The sequence below is a fragment of the Phocoena sinus genome, chromosome 5 (assembly GCF_008692025.1).
Source record: "Phocoena sinus isolate mPhoSin1 chromosome 5, mPhoSin1.pri, whole genome shotgun sequence".
NCBI classification, from domain to species: Eukaryota; Metazoa; Chordata; class Mammalia; order Artiodactyla; family Phocoenidae; genus Phocoena; species Phocoena sinus.
In genome coordinates, this window is record NC_045767.1 from 27844582 (window position 1) to 27854765 (window position 10184).

Below are 10184 nucleotides of genomic sequence, written 5' to 3' on the forward strand. Positions count from 1 at the left end.
TGCAAGAACTATAAAGCTCCAAGAAGATAAACTCCCAGATAACCTTGGGAACAACACCACCAAAGGCATGATCCATGAAAGAAATAATTGATAAGCTAGACTTCATTAAAATTAAAACATCTGCTCTGCAAAAGAGAATTAGAAGACAAGCCACAGACTGGAAAAAAAATATTTGTAAAAGACACATCTGAAAAAGGATTGTTATCCAAAATATACAAAGAACTTTTAAAACTCAATAATAAGAAAACAACCATATTAAAAAATAGGCCAAAGGCCTTAACAGACATCTCACCAAAGAAGATATACAGATGGCAAATAAGCATGTGAAAAGATGCTCTACAACATACGTCACCAAGGGAATGCAAATTAAAACAATGGGATACCACAACACACCTATCAGATTGGCCAACATCAAACACTGGCAAGGATGTAGAGCAACAGCAACTCTCATTCATTTCTGACAGAAATGCAAAACGGTACAGCCACTTTGGAAGACAGTTTGGCAACTGTCTTAAAAAATTAAACATATTCTTATCTTACAATCCAGTAATCGTGCTCCTTTGTATTTACCCAAAGGAGTTGAAAACATGTCCACACAAAAACGTGCACACAGATGTTTATAGAACCTTTATTCATAATTGCCAAAACTTAGAAGCAACCAATATGTCCTTCAGTAGAGGAATGGATAAACTCTGGTACATCCAGACAATGGAATGTTACTTAGCACTAAAAAGAAATGAGTTATCAAGCTATGAAAAGACATGGGAGGAAACTTAAATGCATATTTCTAAGTAAAAGAAGCCAATCTGAGAAAGCTACATATTGTATGATTCCAACTATATGATATTCTGGAAAAGGCAGAAATATGGAAACAATGAAAAGATCAGCAGTTGCCGGGGGTGGGGGTGAAGAGACAGAGCATAGAAGGGTTTTAGAACAGTGAAAATACTCTGTATGATACTATAATGACATATTATTATATGTCATTATGCATTTGTCCAAACTCATAGAATTAGAACATATAACACAGTGAACCCTAAAGTAAGCTATGGACTTTAGGTAATACTGATGTGTCAATGGAAATTCATCCTTGGTAACAAATGTACCAATCTGGTGAGTGATGTTAATTATGGGGGAGGTGGGAATTCTCTGGTTGGCCAGTGGTTAGGACTCGGTGCTCTCACTGCCGAGGACCCAGGTTCAATCCCTGGTCGGGGAACTAAGATCCCACAAGCCACACGGTGTAGTCAAAAAAAAATTATGGGGGAGGCTATGCACGTGTTGAGGCAAAGGGTATATGGAAAACCTCTGTACCTTCCTATCAATTTTGTTGTGAATCCAAAACTGCTCTAAAAAATAAACCTTTAAAAATAAGATGTACATCTACATCCAAATCTCATATTGCCATATTTTCTTACACACAGTGAAAAATGGATTTTGCAAGCCAAAATATTTTGGTCAACATTGTAAAAAATTTATAGGCTATCTCAAAATAAGATTGATTTTTCTTGTAGTTGAATTTAAATATTAAAGGCTTTATGGTTCCAATTGGTAATGCATAATAACTGGGTCTGCTTTATAACGATTTTTTAAAGCAAAGCATAAATAGCAAGAAAGTTTAAAGGAGTATGATGCTAAAATGTTCTTTCCTGTGTCTAGTAGTATGCTTTAAAAAAATTTTAACCATAATTCTTTAATTGAAATATCTTCTTTGACTCTGTCTGAAGTGAAGGCAGCTGAAACCTTTTAATATTCAGAGAAAAAAAAAAGCAAGTATCCGGTTTTCCAAGATAATCTCAACTAAGAATCTACCTACAGTGCAGGAACATTGACTACTAAGTATTGCTAACGTGGGAAAAAGAGAAAAGCTTACAGTTAAAAAACAACACCGACTGGTAACGATTTATTTTCCAAAGTCATTCCAGCACCTCTTACCTCTTTCTACAAATGTGTGTACCAAGAGCACAAGGGCCACGGCAGCTTGCAAAGAAGATTCACCTTGGTATGCCCAGTGTTCATTATTGAAGTTCAGGCTGCCCTGTATCTTTTCAGGTTTTATGTAAGAAAGGGTCACTAATTCCAAGGGCCTCAAAAGGTCACCAGAAAGGCTAAAGATATATTAGGTATCAAGGAGAGGTAGCAAAATAAGCGTGAGAGAGTGGGCAGTAAAAATGGATAAATACCCCCACCAACGATCCAGATGTATAAACTCTTCCATCATTTACAGCCCACCATAGACTCTTTCTTTCTTCTTTCTTTATGGCTGCACTGGGTCTTCGTTGCTGCGCACTGGCTTTCTCTAGTTGCGGTGAGCAGGGGGCTACTCTTTGTTGCAGTGCGCGGGCTCCTCATTGCAGTGGCGTCTCTTGTTGCGGAGCACGGGCTCTAGGCATACCAGCTTCAGTAGTTGGGGCACACGGGCTCAGTAGTTGTGGCTCGCGGGCTCTAGAGCGCAGGCTCAGTAGTTGTGGTGCACGGGCTTAGTTGCCCCACAACATGTGGAATCTTCCCAGACCAGGGCTCGAACCCGAGTCCCCTGCATTGGCAGGCGGATTCTTTAACCACTGCGCCACCAGGGAAGTCCCCCACAGCCCAAAGACTCTTGAAGATGGATTTCTCTAAAGAGCAAGCAGCTGTTTCACCAAAGCTACCCTGGGATTATTTCTATAAGATAATATATTATTTTGTGAAGACTCCCTCTCTTCTATTTCTGGTTCTTTCCCTCTTTTTTATGTTATTGGCCACAGTACCAAACTGAGTAAAATTTTCCAGCTCAACCACATTATCTGCTTTGTCTATCCACACACTCTTAAAGTTGCTCTTAAGGGGGGCTATATTTTTCTGTGAGAACAGATGAAATACAGTCTGTCATGACAATCAGTGCGAATCATCTGGAATATTTTCAGGAAAGACCAAATAAAATCCAATCAAATACGTTTGAGAAGCAAGAGAGGTTTAAGGTGGTGTTTTTATCCACTAATTGTAAAGGTTATAGATTGCCATTGTTGATAGGTGTTTATCCTTTGAACACACTCATACGAGTATGCCCTATATATTTGTAGGAGAGTGCTTGTCATAACAAAAGACTAGAAACAGCCTAAATGTCTATCAGTAGGGAGCTGGTTAAATAAATTAGTTTACCCAATACAATGAATGGATACTATGTAGCTAATGAAAAGGAATGAGGTAGACCAATACTTGTGAGATGGAAAGCCCACCAAAGAATAATAAGTGACACTGAAAACAAGTTAAAATGAAACGTTTAGCTTTAGTCCATGTATTTTGTTTTTGTTTTTTGCGGTACGGCGACCTCTCACTGTTGTGGCCTCTCCCATTGCGGAGCACAGGCTCCGGACGCGCAGGCTCAGCGGCCATGACTCACGGGCCCAGTCGCTCAGCAGCATGTGGGATCTTCCCGGACTGGGGCACGAACCCGTGTCCCCTGCATCGGCAGGCGGACTCTCAACCACTGCGCGCCACCAGGGAAGCCCAAGTTCATGTATTTTCAATTGTGTACTATGCCAGAGTATGAGTATACCACAATATATTTATAAAACATATCAACATAAATGTGTCTCATAAACATAAATTGAGGGCAAAATGCAAATTGCTAAAATACTAACAATATTATATCATTTATATGATATTTTAAAACATGAGAAACAATTCTACCTACTGTTAGGGACACATATATATGAATTAAGAGTACAAAGAAATGCATGGGGATTAGGAGGGACAATGTAATTGGGACAAGGTATTGGGTTAAACCACATGATATTGCCAATGTTCCACCATTTCTGACCTACAGAAACAACGTCATATATGGTTCAACCTCACATGTAAGTGGTCTTTGACTATGTTAAGTAGGTTCTACTTTTTAAGCTAAGAGGAAGATACACATGGGTTCATAGGAACCCATGTGGATCCACCGTTATTTAGCTCTATGACCCAAGACAAGTTATTTAACCTAATTTCTTTATCTGTAAAATGGGGATAATAATGAAACATATCTCACAGGGGTACCATGAAAATCAAATAAGTGAATATATATTAAGCACTTAAACAGTACCTGGCACATGGGTAAGCACTATTTGATTCAGCTACTATTATATTCTATAGCTTTTTGTACAGCTGTAATATTTCATGAAAATATTTTTCACTTATTTTTTTCACTTATTATTATGGAAAACTGTAAATATAAACAAAAGCAAGGAGACTAGTATAATAAGCCCAAATGTACCAATCACTTTGCTTTAATAATTAGCAAAGCATGGCCAATGTTTCACTTCTACCCCCATTCCCAGAAACGCACATTAGATTATTTTGAAGGGAATCCTAGATTTCATCCATAGATACATTTTTATGTCTTTAAAACATAAGGATTTCTAGAAACATAACCAAAAATACCATTACCACATTTTAAGAATTAACAATTCCTTAATATTATCAAATATCTAGTCACTGCTTCAATTTCCTTGCTTGTCTCATAAATACTTAAGTAAATTTTGTTTTGCAGTATTTATAAGTACACAGCTTGCTGAATTTTTACAAAGTGAACATTCCCATGTAACCAGCCAGCACTTGGAAGAAGAAATAGAATGTTGAGTTTTCCATCTTTTTGTGTGTTTTTTACAATTTTTTTCAAATCAGGATCCAAATAGGGTTATATCTTACAAATGGTTGACAGTCTCTTTCACAGTAATTTTTCATTTTTAAATTAACATTACAGTGATGAATGATATGAGCCTATTTCTACTTTTTAGACAATTTAGGTGCTTTTCATTATTTCTAAAAGAAAATATAAAATACTGTTTGTTACCACTGGCAGTGAGAATGGAAGTCAGAAATATGCCAGGGTAGTCTTTCAAGGCATTACCAACAAACAGCATTTTTAGAAAGGAAATACCACTGAAAATTAAAAACAGATTCAACTATGGTCATTAAAGTATAGCAAACAGCCAGAGATCTATTCTCCAGCTAACTCAATATAGAGATTCGCTTTTAGAATTTACTTTACATATAATTATATTCTACCTTAACTACTGTGCTTCCTTACTTGGGTTTCCAGCCCTGAGTCGAAATGAAATGAAAGTGTCTCAATGGTGCGCCGGTAATAGAATTTGAAAATCTTTATTCTGAGATATTGTAGTTTTGCAACCCTTAATGGCATTGTCCTTGGCTGGAGATGCACAAGCAAATTCATTTCCTGCCAGCCTCTCTGAGGCTAATGGGCCTTCCAACTGCAGAGTTTTCACTGACTTCTAATGACTGGGTGCAGCAGAGAGGGGCCTCTGGGAGCAGGATGCTTGCTGTCTTCTGGCAGAGTTCCTGGGAGAAAGAAAACCTTGAAAGATGCACTGCAATAAATCCCTTGTTCTGGGAAAACAGAAAGTCAAGCTCTACCATAAATTTTTTATTTTCCTCCATAATCCGATTTTAAGATTATGTTCAGGTGAAAGCAAGAGAAGATTGTCTGATAAAATAATTGTGAAAAGGTCTGAAATTAAAATATGTATAAATGCTTATGTAAAACAGTCATGTAGAGTATTTCACTCTCCAAGACTTTGAGAAAAATGCTAAATCTGGTGATAAAATCTGAGACTGTCTCTCATACATTTGTAAAATTAAGATAATTATGTGAGTAAATGAGAAGAAAATGAGAAATCTATATACTATTATACTGCATTGTCAGTAAGAATAAGGTGACTGATTTTTAAAGAAAATGCAGAATTATCAAAAAAAAATCACTTACCTATTCCACATTTATATTATAAGATGTGTGTAGCTATTGAAAATACACCAGAACCTCACCCAGAGAGTGTTTCCACAGTCCGAGAAGACAGCATTGATAAATGGAAGTTGCATATCCCACAAACTGAATGGTGATGTAGAAACCTTGCACAGAAGCAGGCTTTCATTTCTGACCACTTTGGTACAAACTAGATTTCCCTAGAGGTTCAATTTGATGTAAAGAACAGGCAATTTAAGCTAACTCAGCAAGTCAGAAATCAGTGGTAATAATAAGTGGTAAGTGCCGGAAAAAGGTGATGTCGAGAAGTTGGAAGCGGTCTTCCCTGGTGGCTCAGTGGTTGAGAGTCCGCCTCCCGATGCGGGGGGGCGCGGGTTCGTGCCCCAGTCCGGGAGGGTCCTGCGTGCCGCGGAGCGGCTGGGCCTGTGAGCCATGGCTGCTGAGCCTGTGCGTCCGGAGCCTGTGATCCGCAATGGGAGAGGCCGCAACAGTGAGAGGCCCGCGTACCGCAAAAAAAAAAAGAAGTTGGAAGCTATTATAAATTCAATTTCCCCATACAAACGAAAAATTAGCAAAGCAGCAAATGCAGCTCCAGGCAATGGTGTGTGGGATGGTTATCTGAAGGTCAAGCCACTCTCTCATCATGCTCCCACCCCCCAAACACAAACAAGAATAATTTAGCTAGCCAATCTTGTTGCAGTCTGGCATCAGTTCTCAAAGATTTGGTTCCATGACATAGTTATTGCAAGGGGGTAAGCAAGGTACAGGGACCTGCTTTCAGAGGAAAGGAACCTACCGACCTCTCAAGGAAAGGAACTGTGTGTTCTATTTACCCTTGTCTTCCCAGCCCTCAGCACTACCAGGCCTCATTGTATCCTCCACAGATGTTTGTTGACATTGCAGTTGGTTGGAAGTCATATTTCAGGATTTGTGTTCAGCCAGACCTTGAAGTAGCATAGTAAAGAAGAAATCAGCTATGTGTATGAAACTGCTTTTAAAAGGATACATTATTTCATGAATAAGTTAAATTTTGTTAGCACCCTGCTACTTCAAGGTCTGGCTAGAATAATTATTATCCTGATTTACAAAAGCTGTTTAAGACTACCTGGGACTTCACTAAAAAAACCAAGATAGGTAACAAAGATGGGGCTCAAACTCTGGTATACTATATCCAGTGTGATTTTCTCCATACCTCATCTGTTGAGCTATCAAATTCCAACAACCACAGAGAAGGGCGGGTGACAGCCACCCTGATTGGCTCTTCAAAGTCTTACTGTTATTATCAGCAGGACCCTGGTCTTGTTTGTAGCCAGTACAGAGATCAACTGTCTTGACAATCCCAGAATCAGCTGTAGCTGTGGCCTCAGGGCCAGCACAGACTGTTTTCACTACATTCTGATGAGTGTTGGAGATTGGGAATATTCGTCTGGAAGTAGTAAGCAAGATCAGAAGTGACTGGAGGCAGGTAGAGCAGTTAAAGGACCACAAGAATAGCCCTAGAATAAGAGACTCTCTTAAGTAATATAAAAGGAAAAGAAATATACATCAAAAGCTGAAACACAGATAGATAATAGGTGGGTAGATATATATCTGATAGATATCAGATACATACATATAAATTAGAATGTCTTAATTCTGAACTATATATCTTTACACATCTAATGTTTCTGAAATAGGGATGCATTTTATAATCAACGTGCATATTTAACACAACAGTCTTTTTTTCCTAACACTACAGAAGGGAAGAAATATACATGTAATTTCTACTGCCTAACGACTTCTTTCCTTTCATTTGGAACTGTAGATCAGAGAGTGGTTGATCAATAAGCTAAATTTGATTATCATTTATACTCTTTTTATATTTTTGCCTTACTACATATGATCTCTCTGAGACCAGAGGCCCCATTTTACTTATCTCTATAATTTCCCATAACACCTAATATTTCTTGATACACAGAGTTTAATACATATTTGGTAATGGGTATTGTTAAAAGTTACACACATACAATTAGCAAAAAAATGTCTCAAGCAGGTGATTCATGTCCAACAAAATGAAAGAAGTTGAGGAAAATAAAACTGTTGAGCATATTTAAGCACTAGATACATCCATTAACTCAGATGAGATATCATCTAAATATCTAAACAGCAAGGAGAATGTTGCCAAAAATTAATTTCTGTTTATGACATTTTAGTAGAAATCCTCTATCATACAAAAATGAACATTAAGTCTTTCCTCACTGTATTTTGATTAGAATAAATTTTAAAAAGGAAACAACTGGAGGCAATAGTTAAATTATAATACAACCATAAACTAGAATGCAGTGCTGCTAATAAAAAATGAGGTTTCCAAAAGATACTTAATGACCACATTATAATATTTAGTGGAAAAAAGCATGATATAAAATTAAATCAATTATTTGATTTAATTGTTTAAAATATTGATTTAGTTCAGAGCATGCTGCCCCCAAAATATGGCTCCATGACATATTGAATACTTTAAGCTAAAGGAATTTGAGAAATGACAGATACGGAAAGGACTCTCAGACCTACCCCATCTCCCCTGAAACAGGTGATAAGACCATCATGTGAGAGGTGCCATCCTTATACCCGGAAGAAAGTAGCGTCCTTATCTCTGAAGACAGAGGGGCACCAAGAAGAATCCCAATAAACAGGGCTTGCTAAGTTTCCCCCAGTTTACTACCCTTAGCTCATACTTCTTTGTCCATAACTATCCACTCTTCATCAAATCTAGAATAAACACACTCAGGTTTAACTGTTTCTTCAGGTCTTCATTCCCTTATGAAGGCTCCCAAGTCACATAAAACTTAAATAAATGTGGTTGCTTTCCTCTTGGTAATTTATCTTCTGTCAGTCCAATTTATAGGGCCCCAGCCAGAGAACCTAAGAGTGTAGTAAAAAGAAAAGAAAAAAGAAATTTTCTTCCCCTACAAAATATATGAGACTAGAAAGAAATATACCTAAATCTTCATAGTGGTTTTATTTCTCAAATATGAAATTATAGATATTTTTAAAAACTAATTTCTATAATTTCCAATATTTTTATCAGCAGGGCTTTTAAAATGTTTACCTTAATGAGCAAGTTCCCCACAGTGTGATTTTGTTCATTTGAGTCTTCTATGTGCATATTGCTGGCCAGCTGTAGCTTACCCCTCAGAACAAGACTGTATAGAAACGACTCAACCCAATTAACAAAAATATACTACCTCAACCTTTACTGAGTTATTGTCACCAATATTATTTTTATTTTCCTCCTAATAAGAAAATTAAAATCTATTTCAATTTTTAGAAGCAACTCACATGAAATCTCAGAATATAAACTGGGTCTGACTTTTCTATTCCAGGAATGGGTTAAACCGATCAGTTAATGAAAGGACTAGCTACTGAGACCCGTAGGAAATGGATGACACCCAAATGAAAGCCATTCAGGGATTAAACAGAGTGAGAGGGATTCCTCGAAAAAGACCAGATTTCTGGGATTCACAGCATCCTCTCTTTCTCCAGGTTCTCCTCTGATCCTTCTTATCTAACTGTATACCTGAAATGTGCATATTTTATGTGCAAATATATGTGCGTAATGTACACATTTAATGTACAGTTATTTTTCTTACTAAGCAAGGGAACACTAAGACATATCTATAAGTAGCTCTCACTAGCTCCTGTTCCTTCACTTCCTCCTTAAGCTGGGCACTGCCCCAATTCCCACCCTCAGACCTCTTCTTTCACTACATGTTTCTTTAGGCTGATGCTTCTCCAAGTGTGCTTCCAGACCAGCAGCATAAGCACGACCTGGGCGTTTGTTAGAGCTGCAAATTACTGGGCCTATCCCAGACTGAATCAGAAACTCCAGGCATGAGGCCCTGCGGTGAGTTTTAACAAGGCCTCCAGGTGATTTTGATGTGTGTTGAAAACCACTGCCTCCAGGCAATCTCATCTGCCTCTTAGGTCTGTGGCTATAAACCTGTACTGCCTGGCTCTGACCTCTCTTGTGAGCTCCAGACCTGAGTTACCACCTGCCTGCTAAATCTCTCTATCTGAATATCCCCAGTGTAACTCAAACTCAGCAAAGTAATAAGCTTCGACCTTCCTACCCCTCTCCCTGACCACCTCTACCCTAAAGCCTGCTCCTCTTCCGGCTCTCCCATCTCAATTAATGATACCTAATATTCACCTGGTCCCTTAGCCTAGAAATCTTAAAAATCATCTATTTTAGTTTTCTTCCGGTCACAAGTCCTGACTCTACCTTAGCGATGTCTCTCATATCCTACTCTCCTTTCTTACTTTCACTACCGTACTGCAGTAATAGGTCTATTCACCACTGGTTGATCCCCACCCAAATCCATCCCTCACACTTCTGCTGGACAAAACAAATAAGAGGGAGAACGACCATGTTGTACATCAATATAATCCCATTGCT